The sequence below is a fragment of the Erinaceus europaeus genome, chromosome 6, assembly GCF_950295315.1.
Source record: "Erinaceus europaeus chromosome 6, mEriEur2.1, whole genome shotgun sequence".
In the NCBI taxonomy this organism is placed as follows: Eukaryota; Metazoa; Chordata; class Mammalia; order Eulipotyphla; family Erinaceidae; genus Erinaceus; species Erinaceus europaeus.
The window spans coordinates 9,578,503-9,593,678 of NC_080167.1; the positions used below are offsets into that span (position 1 = coordinate 9,578,503).

Here is a 15,176-nt window from a genome sequence, read left to right on the forward strand (position 1 = left end):
CTTCCCCAGACCAGCACTTCCGGGTCACTAAGGGTCAATTCCAGAAGACCTTCCCTGAGACTCAGGACTCTCACCCTCACTTTGAACATTTTTGTTTTCTCTGTGGCACTTGACCCTGTCTGAAAGTCTATCTTTTCTCCTTCCCTTTCCTTTTTTTTTTTTTTTTTTTAATTTTATTCCTTAGTTTTTGTCTTCCTCCAGGAGGATTCACAAACTTTATGAGAGCAGAGGTATCACATCTTCCTGTTCCACTTCTGTATCTTCTGCAACTTAGACCGGGAGTTTGTGAAGAAAACAGTCTATGAAACACCAATAGAATGGATGTAGGGATTCTGCCCATGTTTGGAGTTCTCTCACAGCCCTTCCCAAGTCCCCCATTGCCCCTGCTGCCCCAGTTCACCCACAAAACAAATCTCTCTGGCTCTGGCCCCCACATCAGCTTGTTTCCAGCCTTTGTGGAAGGTGTGGGGGCTGCAGAACTGGGGTTAGAGTCGGCTGTGGCTGTGCCCTCTTCTCCCTTTTCCCGTGGGCTGAGTGAAACTCTGCTTTGAGCCTTAGGATATTCCTCTGTACAAGGATCTGAATGGAAGCCATCTGTTGGGATTTGGGGAAGATGGTTAAACAAAAGCTGTCCGTTTTTGTTCTCTGCAAAGTCTCCGGTATCTGGAACAGTGCAGGGCACACAGTAGGAGCTTAAAAAGTGATTGACCTCTTGTGGTTCCAGAGACCTGAAGTGCAACATCAATGTACTAGTGGGATAGTTCCTTCAAGATGAGATAGTTAGGGGAGACTCTGTTTCCTTCTCGTAGCTCCATGCCTTCTGTGGGTTCTTTAGCTTGTAGCAGCATCACCCCAGTGATGACATGGCCTTCCTTTTTTGGCATCTCTATGCCCCTCTCCTCTTCTTAGAAGATGTCAGTCATTGGATTTAGAACACACCGACAATATCATCTTGGATCTCGAAGTACCCCTGCAAAGAACCTGTCTCCCAATAAGGCTACACTCAGGTTCCGGATGGTCGTGACTTGGGGGGTGGGGGCGTTTAATCTCATACAGAGGCTCATGGGTTCCTCCGGGCAGCTGATGAAGCCCTTGCCTGCTCTCCTTTGCCCTGTCCCACCCCCACTGCCCCCCCCCCCCAGTGGCTGTCTGAGAGGCAGTGCCACCCCTGTCCCTCCATCACCCTCCTGACCTCACCCCTTGTGCCCTTCCCACTGCCTCCCAGCCTGACAGCTTCATGACAAGCATGTGGGGCACATGAGGGGGGGGGGGGGGGACGATAGTTGCAGAATCCCAGCATGAGAGGGAGAAGGAAAGTGCTGACTTAAAAATTGAAAGCCTGACAGATGTAGCACTTTTTAACTCTGCGATGGGCCTGTTGGCACTTGTCAGATCCCTGCTCGTTCACGAATGTGCATTTTCATCAAAGGATGAGCCCACTCCCAGCTCCCACCCCTCCCTCACCTCTGTCTCTGTCTCTGCCTGTGTGCTCCCTGCTCTGGGCTGGTCCCTCCTCCCCAGGCCTGTGACTCCTCCCTCCTCCTTCCTCTCCCCTCCTACCCTGCTTGTCCTCTCTCACTCTCTGTCTCCTCCTATCATCTCGATTCCAGCACAATAGACACTTTGGGGTGGGGGGTACTATTACCAGGAGATGCACAGATGACAAGGTGTCCAGGCAGAGCCCTTCTCACCTGTCATCTCTCCATCTCTTTCCTCCCCTTCCTCTCTCTCCCCGTCTCTTCTCACCCCACATCTCCAGCCAGTTCAACCAAGCTCCCCCAGTCCCCCCCCACTCCTCTGTCATGTGTTCTCTCTCTCTGCCACCCCTCCCTCTCACATTGTCCCCCCAAACCCTCACCACCTGCAAGTCCTGTCCTTCCCCATCCCCACCCCACCCCCAATCTCAGGCTGCAGCCTCCTGAACGAGAAAGGCTGCAATGGATCGAAAGCCCTCTCCCCACCACCCCACCTCCACCCCCAGTTCTCTGCACAGCCAAGCGGGGTCCTGTGCTGGAGCAGCTGATGCACACGGACAACTCCTGACCCTCCCACCCCCCTGCCTGGAACTGCTGACTGGCCCATCTGTCTGACGGACAGCAGCAGTTGGGTGAGGCCTCGGCCATGCGGGCAGCCGAAAAAGGCTGATTTGGGTGGACACATGATTGGGCCTGGATGGAAGGTTCTGGTTGCTCTGAGCTAGCTGGTCAATATGGCTGTGCAGGGGGCTGGCTGGCTCCATGTGATGCTACGGGTGCTGAAGGCAGAGGGAGGCGAGATAGCCAGGTGCTGGAAACTTCCATGGTTAAAATGGAAACAGAGAGGCTGGGCAGTGTCTTATCTAGTTGGGTTATCATGTGCAAAGACCCAGGTTCAAACCCCCGCTCCCCACCTGCAGGGGGGACACTTTATGAGCAGTGAAGCAGGTCTGTGGGTGTCTGTCTCTCTTCCTCTCTGACTTCCCCTCCCCTCTCAATTTCTCTCTGTCCTATCAAATAAAATAGAAAGAAAAAAAAAAAAGGGCAAAAAAGTGGACAGACAGCAGGAGCAATGGATTCATAGTGCTGGCACCGAGCCCCAGTGAGAACCTTGGAGGCAAAACAATAAATAAATAAAATGGAAACAGGGAGCAGTGTGGGAATAGGGGTGCAGACAGGGCACTGGCTGGAGGTCTTGAAGACAAACCTTGCCAGGGTTACTGTCTTGAAAACCTTGTGGCAGCCCGGGTTTCCAGCTCTGACCTGTCCCCTGTGTTGGACCCTCCCCTCCTGTGTCCTCAGTGTTCAGTGTACTCATGTGACAATGCCAGACAGGATTACCCCCACAGGAACACAATCTGCTTGCCTGTGATTGGTTCATCCAGGGTCACACGACCCATTCACAGCCAAGGATGAACACCGGGAATGTCCTGTGGGGCCTCTGGAAAGTTCCCTCAGCTGAGAAGGGTGGACATGACAATGGGACACTGAGAATCTCACAACCTGAGATGAAGTCAGTCCCATGGATGGCTGATCCATGATGGGGAAGAAACCCTCCTTCCTCTTGAGCTAATGACTTTTTTTTTTTTAATTGCTGAGGCCAGTGGAGCTCACCGAATGGGGTGTTGCCCGTAATGTGCAGCCTAAGCACTGGAAATTGCAGACAGGCTGGTGCTTGGCTTCTCTGAGCATCGTTGGACATGACAGTGGCAGTCCCCAGAGTCACCGTGAGAACACACTGATGATGGCGACTGGCACAGTGCTTAAGAAGCTCTCAACAAATGTGATTTTAAGAAACATGCGTTTATTTATTTGTATGAAAAAGACAGGGAAAGGCCAGAACACCACTCAGCTCTGGCATATGCAACGCCAGGCAGGGATCGACCCTGGGGCACTGGCATGCAAGTCCTGCACTCCCAACGCTGAGCTCTCTCCTTGGCCCTTGTGAAACACAGCCACAACCAATACTCATACAGTACTCAGCACATTTAGTCAAAGCGCTAGTTAACATTCAGGATGTGGGTAGTCATTGGTGCACTTTGCCAAGTGTTCCTGGTCTTTTTCCCTTCCAAGAGGAGTCAGAGATCACTTCTCAGTCCCTTTGGGATGTGTGTGGGGGTGTGGCGAGCCTGGGGCTAATTCTTACAGGCTGGCCCTGCTCCTACCACCTCCCAGTACCCAAGTGGGCCTTAGTTTTGTTAGCACTGCTTTCTGCCAGCTCACCCCTCATTGCTCTGCTTCCCTCAGTGACAGGCAGAGGTGTCCCTGGCACAGCTGCCTGGGCTCCAAGGGACCAGGCTTGCTCACATGTCACACATACCGTCTTCCCCAAGGCACCCACATGCCACCTGAGGAAGCTTGTAAAGCCAGGGTTGTCATCAAGCTCTTCAGGACAAGTGGAACCTGGAAGGACTTTCTACTGGGCTTTTCTGGGGGTGATGAGCTAATTCGAGGTCCCCAAATTGCCTCTCCTGAAATCTGGCTTTTGTGTTTGAACTCAAGTGAAAAGCAGGGGTTTTCTTTGAACACACACACACACGCGCACAATCACTTGGAGACCTTATACATTGCTAGTATGATGGTAAAATGGTGCTACCACTATAGAAAATAGAAGAACATTCAATGCGGAGTCACCACATGACCCAGCAATTCCACTCTTAGGTAGCTACCAAAGACAATAGACCATATACTAGGGAGCTGGGAGATAGCTCACCTGGTAGAGCAAATGCCTTAACAAATAGTTCATGCAGTCCTGGCACCACATGGGACCAGTATGGACAGCAACAGGAGCCTCTGTGGATGGTGGAACGGTGCTATGATGTCTTTCCTCTCTGTTTGTTTCTCCCTCCCCTCTCTCTAACAAGTAAAGGGGGAAAAATACAATTTTTCCAAAGTGGTGGTACTGTTAATAGTGCTACATTACCAAACAGAAAGTCTACATCCACACAGTTTTGTAGATAGGAGCCAGGAGATCGCTCACTTGGTAGAGCACCCAACGTGCCATGCTCAAGGACCAGGGTTCAAACCCCCAGGCATCACACAGGAGCAAAGCAGAAAGTGTATGAGTAGGGAAACAGTGTTGTGCTATCGCTCCTTCTTCCCCTGTCTCTCACCTTCAATCTGGAAGTAGAGTCTGCAGGGAGTGGTAGGACCTGTAGGGACAGAGTTCCAGGGAAGCCTTGGAACAAAATACCATGTAAACTTGTACACAAGTGCTCATAACATCCTTCATAAAAGACAAAAGAGATGAAATCAACCTCAAGTCCATTGATGGGTGCATGGATGAATAAATGGTGTCACGTGCAGGTAACGAAATATTATTTTGCAGTGAAAAACATGATTTAAACATTGGCATAAGCTGTCAGGTGGATGAATCCCGACAATGAGACGAAGTGAAAGGAGTCTGTCTCCAAATCATAGCATGAAGGCTTTGACTGCATATATGTGAAATGTGCAGAAGAGGTGATTGCACAGAGAACAGATTAGCAAGTGCCAGGGGAAAGGATGAAGGGGTCTTTGGGGACTAAGGAGTAGGGAGTTTCCATTCATGATGACTAAAATGGTTCAAAACTCGATATAAAAAGCGTCTGTGGGATTTGGCAGTGGCACTCCTGTTGAGTGCACGTATGACCCATCACAAGGACCCAGGTTCAAGCAAGTCCCCACCTGGAGTGGGGGGATGCTTCTGGAGAGGTGAAACAGGGCTGCAGGTGTCTCTCTTTCTCCCTCCCTCATTATCTTCTCCTCTCCTCTCCATTTCTCTCTCTCCAGTCAAAGCCATAAACAAACAAAAATGAATAAATAAATATTGCACAAAATTGTGAAGGTTCAACATGCCAGTGAATCGTACCCTAGCTGTGGTTAATTTTACATTATGTGAAATTCACCTCAATTTGAAAATACCTCACTAATTAGAAATCTGCATGGGGGAAGCAGGCTGCTAGGAGAGAGGAATGGCCCTCAACTGCACCCTCAGAAATGCTTACCCCTGCCTCCTACTTGCCCCAAACCCCTTCCTCTGAAGCTCTGTTTCTCGCCCCCCTCCTGCCATACCTGTTCCCCCAGTAACAGGGAAAGCAATTCTCCACGCAGAGTCACCGCCACACTTGAACCTTTGGACTGACTCAGGCTACCCGTAGTCTTGTTTACCTCCCTGCCTGACCACAAGCCTGCACTTTGGCATCTGGTTTCTCTCCAGCGTCTTGGGCTTGAGAAAGCCCTGCCCGGCTCCAGCTCAGCTCCAGCTCAGCTCCAGCAGTGTAATTACACTCTGCACTGGCTCTCCCCTCCGCTGCTGTTTACAGAGCCCGTGTTGTAATTAACTGTTTATTAGGGGCTGGCAGGCTGGCCTGGGATTCCCCCAGAGGCCTGGAGCTGCTAGTCCTCCTCCCCTGTGTGCTGCCCTCTCTCTGCCATTCTGGAAAGACCTGGCTCTCTTCTCCATCTCTGGCACCTGTCAGACCTGGACTGGAAGCTATTCTTGGGGTGCTTGGGACAGGATTGACAAGGGGCTCTCACTACCTCTTTCCCTCCCAGCCAGAATAGGCAGCCTTGCCCAGATGGGGTATAGAGATAAGGGAGCTGTGGCTTAGGTGGGGTCTCCCAAGTGGGCCACTGTCTAGAGCAGGAGGGAAGATGAAAGACGGGGGGGGGGGGGGGGGGGCGGTTAGTGGCACATTTGGTTGAGCACACATGTTACAATGTGCAAGGACCTGGGTTTGAGTGCCCAGTCCCCACCTGCAAGGGGAAAGTTTTGCAAGTGGTGAAGCAGTGCTGCAGGTCTCTTCCTCTCTCTCCCTCTCTCTCTCTCTCTCCGTCTCCCTCTCCTCTCTCTCTCTCTCTCTGTATCTCCCCATTCCCTCTCCATTTCTGCCTGTCTCTATCAAATAAATAAATAAAAATAATGAAAGTTTTCTTTAAAAAAGATGAAAGACAGGTAGGAATGTCCCCTTTGGGGTCTGATGCCAGAATAAAATGTAGGACCCCATTCTTCTTCTTCTTCTAGCGTTTGCCCTTCTTCCGTAGCCAGTTAACAGCGTCAGGTTGAGCCTGATGGAAAGTTTCTAGACCTCCTTTGAATCTGGAGAGGTGGCAGTCGTTGACTATGTGGGTCATAGTCTGTCTGTAGCCGCAGGACCCCATCCTGAAAAGGTATGAATTTGGGGTTCCACTCAGGACAGTTTTCCTGGTAGGACACATGAAGCCTTGGGCTTGAGCCCTGGCCTGATGGTACTGAAGGAGTGTGTGGTGGCTCTCCGCTCCCTCTTTCCCCACTTTCTCTAAAATAAAGAGCGACGCCTGGAGAGGTTGCTCCCTGGGCTGTGCGCAGGACTGCCAAGATGGGAATTCAATCCCTGGTACCACATATGCCAGAATGACTCTGTCAGCCTCTCATTAATAACTAAACCCATTACAGTCAGCCTGGTAGGTGTTTCAGCGAGTAGAACATCTCACCTGTGAGCATAAGGTCCTAAGTTTGACCCCTAGTGTTGCATACGTCATAGCGATGCTCTGCTTCTCTTTGTCACTCTCTCACTAATACATCAACAGTAAATAAATAAAGTTAAAATAAATGTTTAAAAAATAAGTAGGCCTGTTACCATGCACAAGGACTCAGGTTCAAGCCGCCAGTCCCCACCGGCAGAGGGGAAGCTTCATAAATAGTGAAACAGGGCTGCAGGTATCTTTTTTTTCTCTCTCTCTCCTTCTCTGTTCCCCCTTCCTTCTCAATTTCTCTATGTGTGTATAAAAAAATAAAAGGAAAAGAAAGAAAGAGTAGAAGAAAAAGAAAAAGTCAAGGGTAAGGCTGCTAGGAGTAGTGAGTTCATTGTACAGACACTGAGTCTCAAAAATAACTCTGGTGGTAAAAATAATTTCACATATAAACAAATAAATACATAAATAAAGTAATGATTAGCCCTGGGAGGCCACCCAGTAGTAGTATTGCAAGGTCCTAGGTTCATTCCCTTCACATTAAAAAACAATTAAACAGCAAGAAAGTCAAGTCAGAGAGAGCGGAGCCTAAGCACTGAGCCCTGGGTGACCTCAGGAGTTGACTCCGGCTGTGGTGCCAGTCACAGCCAACACATACCACACACTTCCTGTCTGCTTGGGGAACCAGAATTTGGGACTTGGGGAAAGATTCCAGGGGTTGCTGACAGAGCTGACCCGGGGTCAGTAGGTAGCCTCAGTGTTTTTGACTGTGAAGTGAGGTGATGCCAATACAGGGTGTCAGCCCATAACTGATGCAAAAATGTCCCTGCCATCCTCTTGTTGGTTCCTAAGGCTGTCTCGTCTCCATGGCAATCACAGAGTTGTATGCTATCATGATACCCATCTTCAGCTGGGGAAACTGAGGTATACATGGGTTGAGTCTCAAGTGGGAGCTCGGTAGAACAGAGTGTGGGAGGATGGAGGGAAGGGTTTGCATCCTTCCCTGGGGACTCATGGCGGTGAAAGGGGGCACAGAGCACCCTCTGAGTGGGCCCTTTGCTGTGCGGTGAACACAGGTAGCAATGATTTTGCCAAACACCCCTTTCTCATCTCTGGTGCTTTGGGTCACTTTGGCCGCACTCATGGGGGCTTGAATCTTGGCACCAGGTGAGATCCTGGGGTCCTAGTCAGCCTCCCTCCCAGGCTTCTCAGGTTCCAGATTCCTGGTTCCTTCCTTCCAGAAGCTCTGCCCAAACCCGAGCACTGCTGGCACGCTGAGCCTGGGAGCCTCTGTGTCCTGGATCCCAGGCACTCTGCCCAAACTTCCCCTTTGGGTCAAATTGAGACTCTCCTGGCTCCACCACAGTCCCTGCCCTAGCCAGACAGAGCAGTGAGACCGTCCCAGCTGGAGCTCTGGGACACGCTTCCAAATGGGGGGAGGAGGGGACGTCACTCCAGCTTTCTCGCTCTATTGTCCTCGTACTTGTGACCTCAGGGTGTGGGCACCCCTAAATCCAGATGAACAAGAGGACAGGATTGTCAGGGAGACCCTGGGAAGGGTTTTTCCTCATAGTGAGAAATCCCACGCCCAGTCTGGCCCCGAAAACACTGGCAGTGGCTAAGGGTGCAAAGGGTGAGTTAGCGGCTGATCCTTTCCAGATGCCCGGCTGCCTGGGGCTCCCTGCCACTCGCACACCAGCAGAGGAAGAGGAGAAAGGGGACAGGGGATTCTCAGGGAGAACCTTTGGGGGTATAAATTTTCCTTTCTTTCTCTTTTAAAAATAAATAATCCTTTTTTTAAAAAATCATTTATTTCTGGGAGTCAGGTGGTAGCGCAGCAGGTTAAGCGCACAGACCAGTGTAAGGATCCCGGTTTGAGCCCCCGGCTCCCCACCTGCAGGCAAGTCACTTCACAAGTGGTGAAGCAGGTCTGAGGTGTCTGTCTTTCTCTCCCCCTCTCTGTCTTCCCCCTCCTCTCTCCATTTCTCTCTGTCCTATCCAATAACAACGACATCAATAATAACTACAATAATAAAACAAGGGAAACAAAAGAGAATAAATAAATAAATATTTAAAATCATTTATTTTATTTGGTAGAACAGAGAGAAATTGAGAAAGGGTGTGAGATAGAGATAGAGAGAGAGAGAGAGAAAGAGAGAGAGACCTCCAGCCCTGCTTCCCTCCTACAGGTAGAGAGTTGGGGCTGGAACCAGGGTGTTTGTACACTTACATGCACTTAACCAGGTGCACCACCACCCAGCCTCTATTTTTTTTTTTCAAGGATTATTTACTGAAGGAAAGAGTGAGAGACCAGAGCATCTGTCATTTACAAGACTGGAGAACAAACCTAGGGCCTCCTCAAGGAAGGCATGCACTCCAGTCACTGAACCAGCCCCTAACTTTTTTTTCTTAACAGGGAAACTCCATGTATAGTGCTGTGTTATCTCTCCTTTCTTTCTCCATCTCTCCAAAATGAAAAACAATGAGTTGATCTAGGTAGTCAATACTGTACATGCATGAAAACCCAGTGATATACATATACATGTACATGTACATATACACATATATTCAGGATTATAAAAACAAACAATTGCAAGAACAAAACCAAACAAAATCACACATAACCTCCACTCTGCGTGACCACTGTAAACACTTCACCACGTTTCCTTTACCCCCCTTCTCTCTCCAGAAGAGAAAGTTTCATTTGCTTTTGCAGAACAATTTAGAAAGAACTTGAAGACCTAATATCTCTTTACCTTTAAACCCCTGAGCATATATGTATATTTAAGTAAATGTCAATTTAAGTATATATGTTTATATATATTTATATATATAGTAAATTTAAGTATATATGTTTATATATATATTTAAGTAAATGCCATTCTCTTCCAATGTAATGACTTACAATATAATGATCAATATCAGTGATTCAGCATTATTGTCAAGTACAAGTTTAATTCCCATATTGCTGTGGGTTACCTTTGACCCTCAGTTGTCATGTTGCCTTCATAGTCTCCCGTCTAGAATATTTCCTCAGTCTTCCTTTGTCTCTCATGACGCTGACATTAAAAAAAAAAAAGGAAAAAAAAAAAAAAGATGACCTAAAGGAGGTTGAACTATTATGTGGAAAACTGGGAAATGTTACACATGTACAAACGACTGTATTTTACTGTTGACTGTAAACCATTAAGCCCCCCAATAAAGAAAAGTGAACAGAAGATTGATTGATTGATTTACTTATGAAAAAGAATCAGAACATCACTGCCAAATATGCAGTGCCAGGATTGTAACTCAGAACCTCCCACCCTAAAGTCCATCACCGGGCCTCACACTCTCATTCTGAAAGAGAGTGGGTCAGCTGGCTTTCCCACCCTAAAGTCCATCACTGGGCCTCTCACTCTCATTCTGAAAGAGAGCGGGTCAGCTGGCTTGTAGCCTGCTCCTGGACTGAGGCTTGTCTGAGGTCATGACCACATTCAGGCTGAACGGGGGCCAGGCGGTGGTGCACCTGGCTAAGCACTCACTATAGTGATCAGGAACCTGGGTTCAAGTTCCTACTTCCTAACCTGCAGGAGGAAAGTTTCACAAGTGATGAAGTTGTCGGTATCTCTCTGTCTCTCCCTCTGTGTCTCTCCCTTCCCTCTCAATTTCTTTCTGTTTCTCCCCAATAATAATAAAGTAAGATAAAATAAAAAGAACAGGGGGCAGGTGATGGCACATATTACAGTGCACAAGGACCCAGGTTCAAGTCCCTGGTCTTCACCTGCAGGGAGAAAGCTTCATGAGTGGCGAAGCAGGGCTGCAGGTGTCTGTCTCTCTCCTCTCTATCTCCTCCCCCCCTCAATTTCTCTCTGTCTCTATCTAATAATAAATAAATAAATAAATAAAATATTTAGACACCTTTCACATTTTACTCATATAGAATATATATATATATATTTTTTTTTTACTTTGACACTTAAGTATTGTTGTGTAAATAATTACTCCAACACACAATGGTTTAAAAATGAGTCTTGTATTGCTCCTGCTTCTGGGATCAAGAAATCAAGCAGGTTCATCTACTTCTTAGAAGGAGTCACCTGATGTGTTTATGTGGCTGGACTCCTTTCTTCTCAATCTGCCTGGAGTCTGGCCAGGGCTGGAAGGTCTGAGATGCTCTCGTGCCCGTGTCTGGCTGTTGGTCTCAGCTGCCGGCTGGTATGCTTGGTTTCCCTCCGCGTGGCCTTTCTAGCAAGAGAGTTTAGGATTCTTCACATGGTGACTGAGTTTCAAGAAAGTGAAAATAGAAGCTGTGAGACCTCTTGGGGCCCAGGCCTGGAAGCCTCCCAGCTTCACTTCTGCATTCCATTGTCCAGAGCAAGGCAAGGGGCCAGGCAGATCCGGAGGGTAAACAAACTTCCTTTGGATGGGAGGAGAGGCGATGTCCATGGCAAAAGACCATGCGAGACGAGAGTGATTTTCTCAGCCAGCCCAGCAAACAACATACCGCACCCAGGGCTAGAAGACTCCAAGGGAGGCCTACTTAGCAGGGAGAGGGGCAGAACCTAGCTCACCAGTCTGTGCCTGGCCTTCCCCACAGGAATCTCGGTCCCTGCAGTTGGAATTTTTCACTGTTGCTCCCTTTTGCAAGTCAGGCATCTGTGGTGTGTTGTGACACCTCTTGAGTAGCTTCTGTGTGTACAAGGCTCAGAACTAATGATGGAGGGATAAACACTGAGTGGGTCCGTGACTTCTAGGCACTCCCCCCCCTCAAAATAAAACTGACCTATGAACAAACCGTTGCAAGTCACTGTCCCAGAAGTAGGTGTGAGGGGGTGAGAGTGGTTGGAGCTGGGAGGCAGAGCAACTGGTGGAGTGCACACAGTACCACAGATATGCCTTGCCCTTTGAACCCTGGTGGAGCCACAAGGCTGGTGAGGCAGTGCTGTGGTCTCAGCCGCCCCCCTCCCCCTTGAATAAAAAGAACAATAGCAGCCAGACATCAGTGCAATTGAGAATGTTAGAGGTCCTAGCAAGGAGAAAAAAAAGTTAGCAGAGGAAGGGAGAAACTAGGTAGGGAAGGGCGACCGCTGGAGCTAACCCACGATTTATCGCGGTTGTGTGTTTGTATGCGTGTGTGCGAACAGCCACCGGGAAGGCTGCAGTTTTTACAGGAAAGTCTTCTTGAAGGCCTTACATAATTAAAACCTCAAATCATCCAAGTAAAGTCCTGAAAGGAGTGGTCAGCGTAAGTCACGTGCCATTAAAATGCCACCAGCACATGACCATAGGGCACCAGCACGGAAACTTCACTCACGCCACTGGGCTTAGCAGTGACTTGTAAAACTTTTCTGTTGTTTCTCTATTTATTTATTTTTATATCAAATTAATTTTTAAAAATTTCGAGTATTTTTTATTTATAAAAAATGTTTATAGGGGGTCGGGTGGTAGCGCAGTGGGTTAAACGCACGTGGCGCGAAGCGCAAGGACCAGAGTAAGGATCCTGGTTCGAACCCGGGGCTCCCCACCTACAGGGGAGTTGCTTCACAAGCGGTGAAGCAGGTCTGCAGGTGTCTATCTTTCTCTCCTCCTCTCTGTCTTCCCCTCCTCTCTCCATTTCTCTCTGTCCTATCCAACAACGAACAACATCAACAATGGCAATAATAATAATAACCACAACAAGGCTACAACAACAAGGGCAACAAAAGGGGGAAAAATGGCCTCCAGGAGCGGTGGATTCATGGTGCAGGCACCGAGCCCAGCAATAACCTTGGAGGAAAAAAAAAATGTTTATAGAGACAGAGACAAATGGAGAAAGGAAAGAGAAAGAAAGAGAAAGAGAGAAAGAGAGAGACCTGTGCTGCTTCACTGCTTCTGAAGCTTCCTCCTGCAGATGGGGGACCAGGGGCTTAAACCCAAGCCCTTGCTCATGGTAATATGTGTACCACAGCCTGACCCTATAACTTTTTTTTTCACCTGGGGAGATTGGCATTGCTCCATACTCCTCTGTGTTTAGGGGGGGGCTATGTTTCCTACACATTTCTGGACTGCACTCTTTCTAGTACACAATTCTCTCCTATGTCATATTCTCTCGCTCCCTTGTTAGGCCCAGAGGAACAGAGAAAGAGAGACTTCCAGTAGGGTGGTGTCTTGGGAAGACTCTTGTGATTGAGATGGGACCTTTGAGCTTTCTAGTGAAGGAGGCGGTGGAGGCTCAGAAGGGCTCGGCTTGCTGCCATGTAAAGCAATCCGGTAGACAGGTGGAGTGCGTAGATAGTGGTGCGCATGGTAGAGCGCACATGTTACAGTGTACAAGGACCCAGGTTCAAACCCTAAGTCCCCACCTGCAGGGTGAAAGCTTCATGAGCAGTGAAGCAGGCCTACAGGTGTTTTTCTCTTGCTCCTTGTCTGTTTTCCCCTTCCTTCTCAATTTCTCTCTGTCTTTATCCAAAATAAATAAATAAAATGTCTTGTTGATTAATTTATCTATTACTGATTTAGTAATGATTTACAAGACTGTAGGTCAAGAAGGGTAAAATTCCACACAAAATTCTCACCACCAGAGTTTCATATCCTTCCATTGGAAGCTTTCCTAGTCTTTATCCCTCTAGGAGTGTGGACCCAGTGTCATTATGGGGTGCAGAAGGTGGAAGGTCTGGCTTCTGTAATTCTCTTCTGTGCTGGACACGGGCATTGGCAGGTCCATCCATACTCCCAGCCTGTTTCTATCTTTCCCTAGTGGGGCGGGGCTCTGGGGAAGAGGGAACTAAGGAAACAAACTCTTTTCTGGATTCAGACTTGGGAACTCCACCTCTTCCAGTTCAGGCCCAACTACGGAAGAGCTGAGATCTTGGGCCTGGAGTCTTGCCTGTCCACTGGCTTTTTGACCTAGGGACAAACACTTTCCCCCTCTCTGAGCCTGAGTTTCCAAGTTTTTACTGGTAGCTTCCCAAAGGACAGAGAGATAGCCGAGGGGCCAGGTGGTGGTGCACCTGGTCAAGCACACACATTACAGTGCGCAAGGTCCCAGGCTCGAGTCCCTGGTCCCCACTTGCAGGCAGGAAGATTCACTAGTGGTGAAGTGCAGGTGTCTCTCTGTCTCTCGATCTCTATCTCCCCTTCCTTCTAGATTTCTGGCTGTCTCTATCCAGTAAATAAATAAATAGAAAGCCATCGCTTTAAAAAAAGAGAGGGAGATATCGGTGGCAATGCACTCATAATAAATAATCATCACTCTTACACAGCGATATGTTAAGAGTCCCTTTCTCAGTGTGGGAAAGACATATCCCCCCCCCACACACACACACTGGATGACTAAGCTCACAGGTTCCTCCAAGGCTTGCACTTGCTGAAGGTTTTTCTTATACCCATAGACCTATCTATGGTCATGTTTCATTTCTAGCTGAGGCCAGCAAGAGACAAACAGCTGCATCAAGAGAACAGAACTATCAATGAGAGACCATGATAAAAGTTCCGAGACATCTCTCTCTCCCTCTTTTCTTTCTTTTTTTTTTTTTTCCTCCTCCAGGGTTATTGCTGGGCTCGGTGCCTGCACCATGAATCCACCGCCCCTGGAGGCCATTTTTTCCTCCTTTTGTTGCCCTTGTTGTAGCTTCGTTGTGGTTATTATTATTGCCCTTGTTGACGCAATTCGTTGTTGGATAGGACAGAGAGAAATGGAGAGAGGAGGGGAAGACAGAGAGGGGGAGAGAAAGACAGTCACCTGCAGACCTGCTTCACTGCCTGTGAATCGACTCCCCTGCAGGTGGGGAGCCGGGGGCTCGAACCGGGATCCCTACGATCCCTGTGCTTTGCGCCACATCCGCTTAACCCACTGCGCCACCACCCAACCCCCTTCTTTTTTATGAATTTGCGAGACTATATGTTTATAGGAGTGTCTATTAATATCATTCCCACCACCAAAGGTCTGTGCCCCTTCTCTTCCTACCATAGTGAAGTTGGACTTCTTTTTTTTTCCCCCTTTTGTTGCCCTTGTTGTTTGATCATTATTGTGGTTATTATTGTTGTTGTTATTGATGTGGTAGTTGTTGAATAGAACAGAGAGAAATGGAGAGAGGAGGGGAAGACAGAAAGGGGAAGAGAAAGACAGACACACCTGCAGACCTGCTTCACCACCTGTGAAGCAACTTTCCTGCAGGTGGGGAACTGGGGGCTCAAACTGGGATCCTTATGCTGATCTTTGTGCTTAGTACCATGTACGTTTAACCACTGCACTACCACCCAAACCCCCAAAGTTGGACTTCTATTCTCACCCTCCACCCAGAGATT

At 48.4% G+C, this 15,176-nt stretch overlaps 1 long non-coding RNA gene across 1 annotated transcript; it reads right to left on the reverse strand.

Moving 5' to 3' along the window:
* Positions 1 to 3,262: 3,262 nt before the first annotated feature.
* Positions 3,263 to 11,563, reverse strand: LOC132538990 (uncharacterized). The gene is made up of 2 exons (XR_009550309.1): positions 10,988 to 11,563; positions 3,263 to 4,627 (listed from the first exon to the last, which is right to left on the reverse strand). It is a non-coding gene; the product is annotated as an uncharacterized LOC132538990 (long non-coding RNA).
* Positions 11,564 to 15,176: the final 3,613 nt, after the last annotated feature.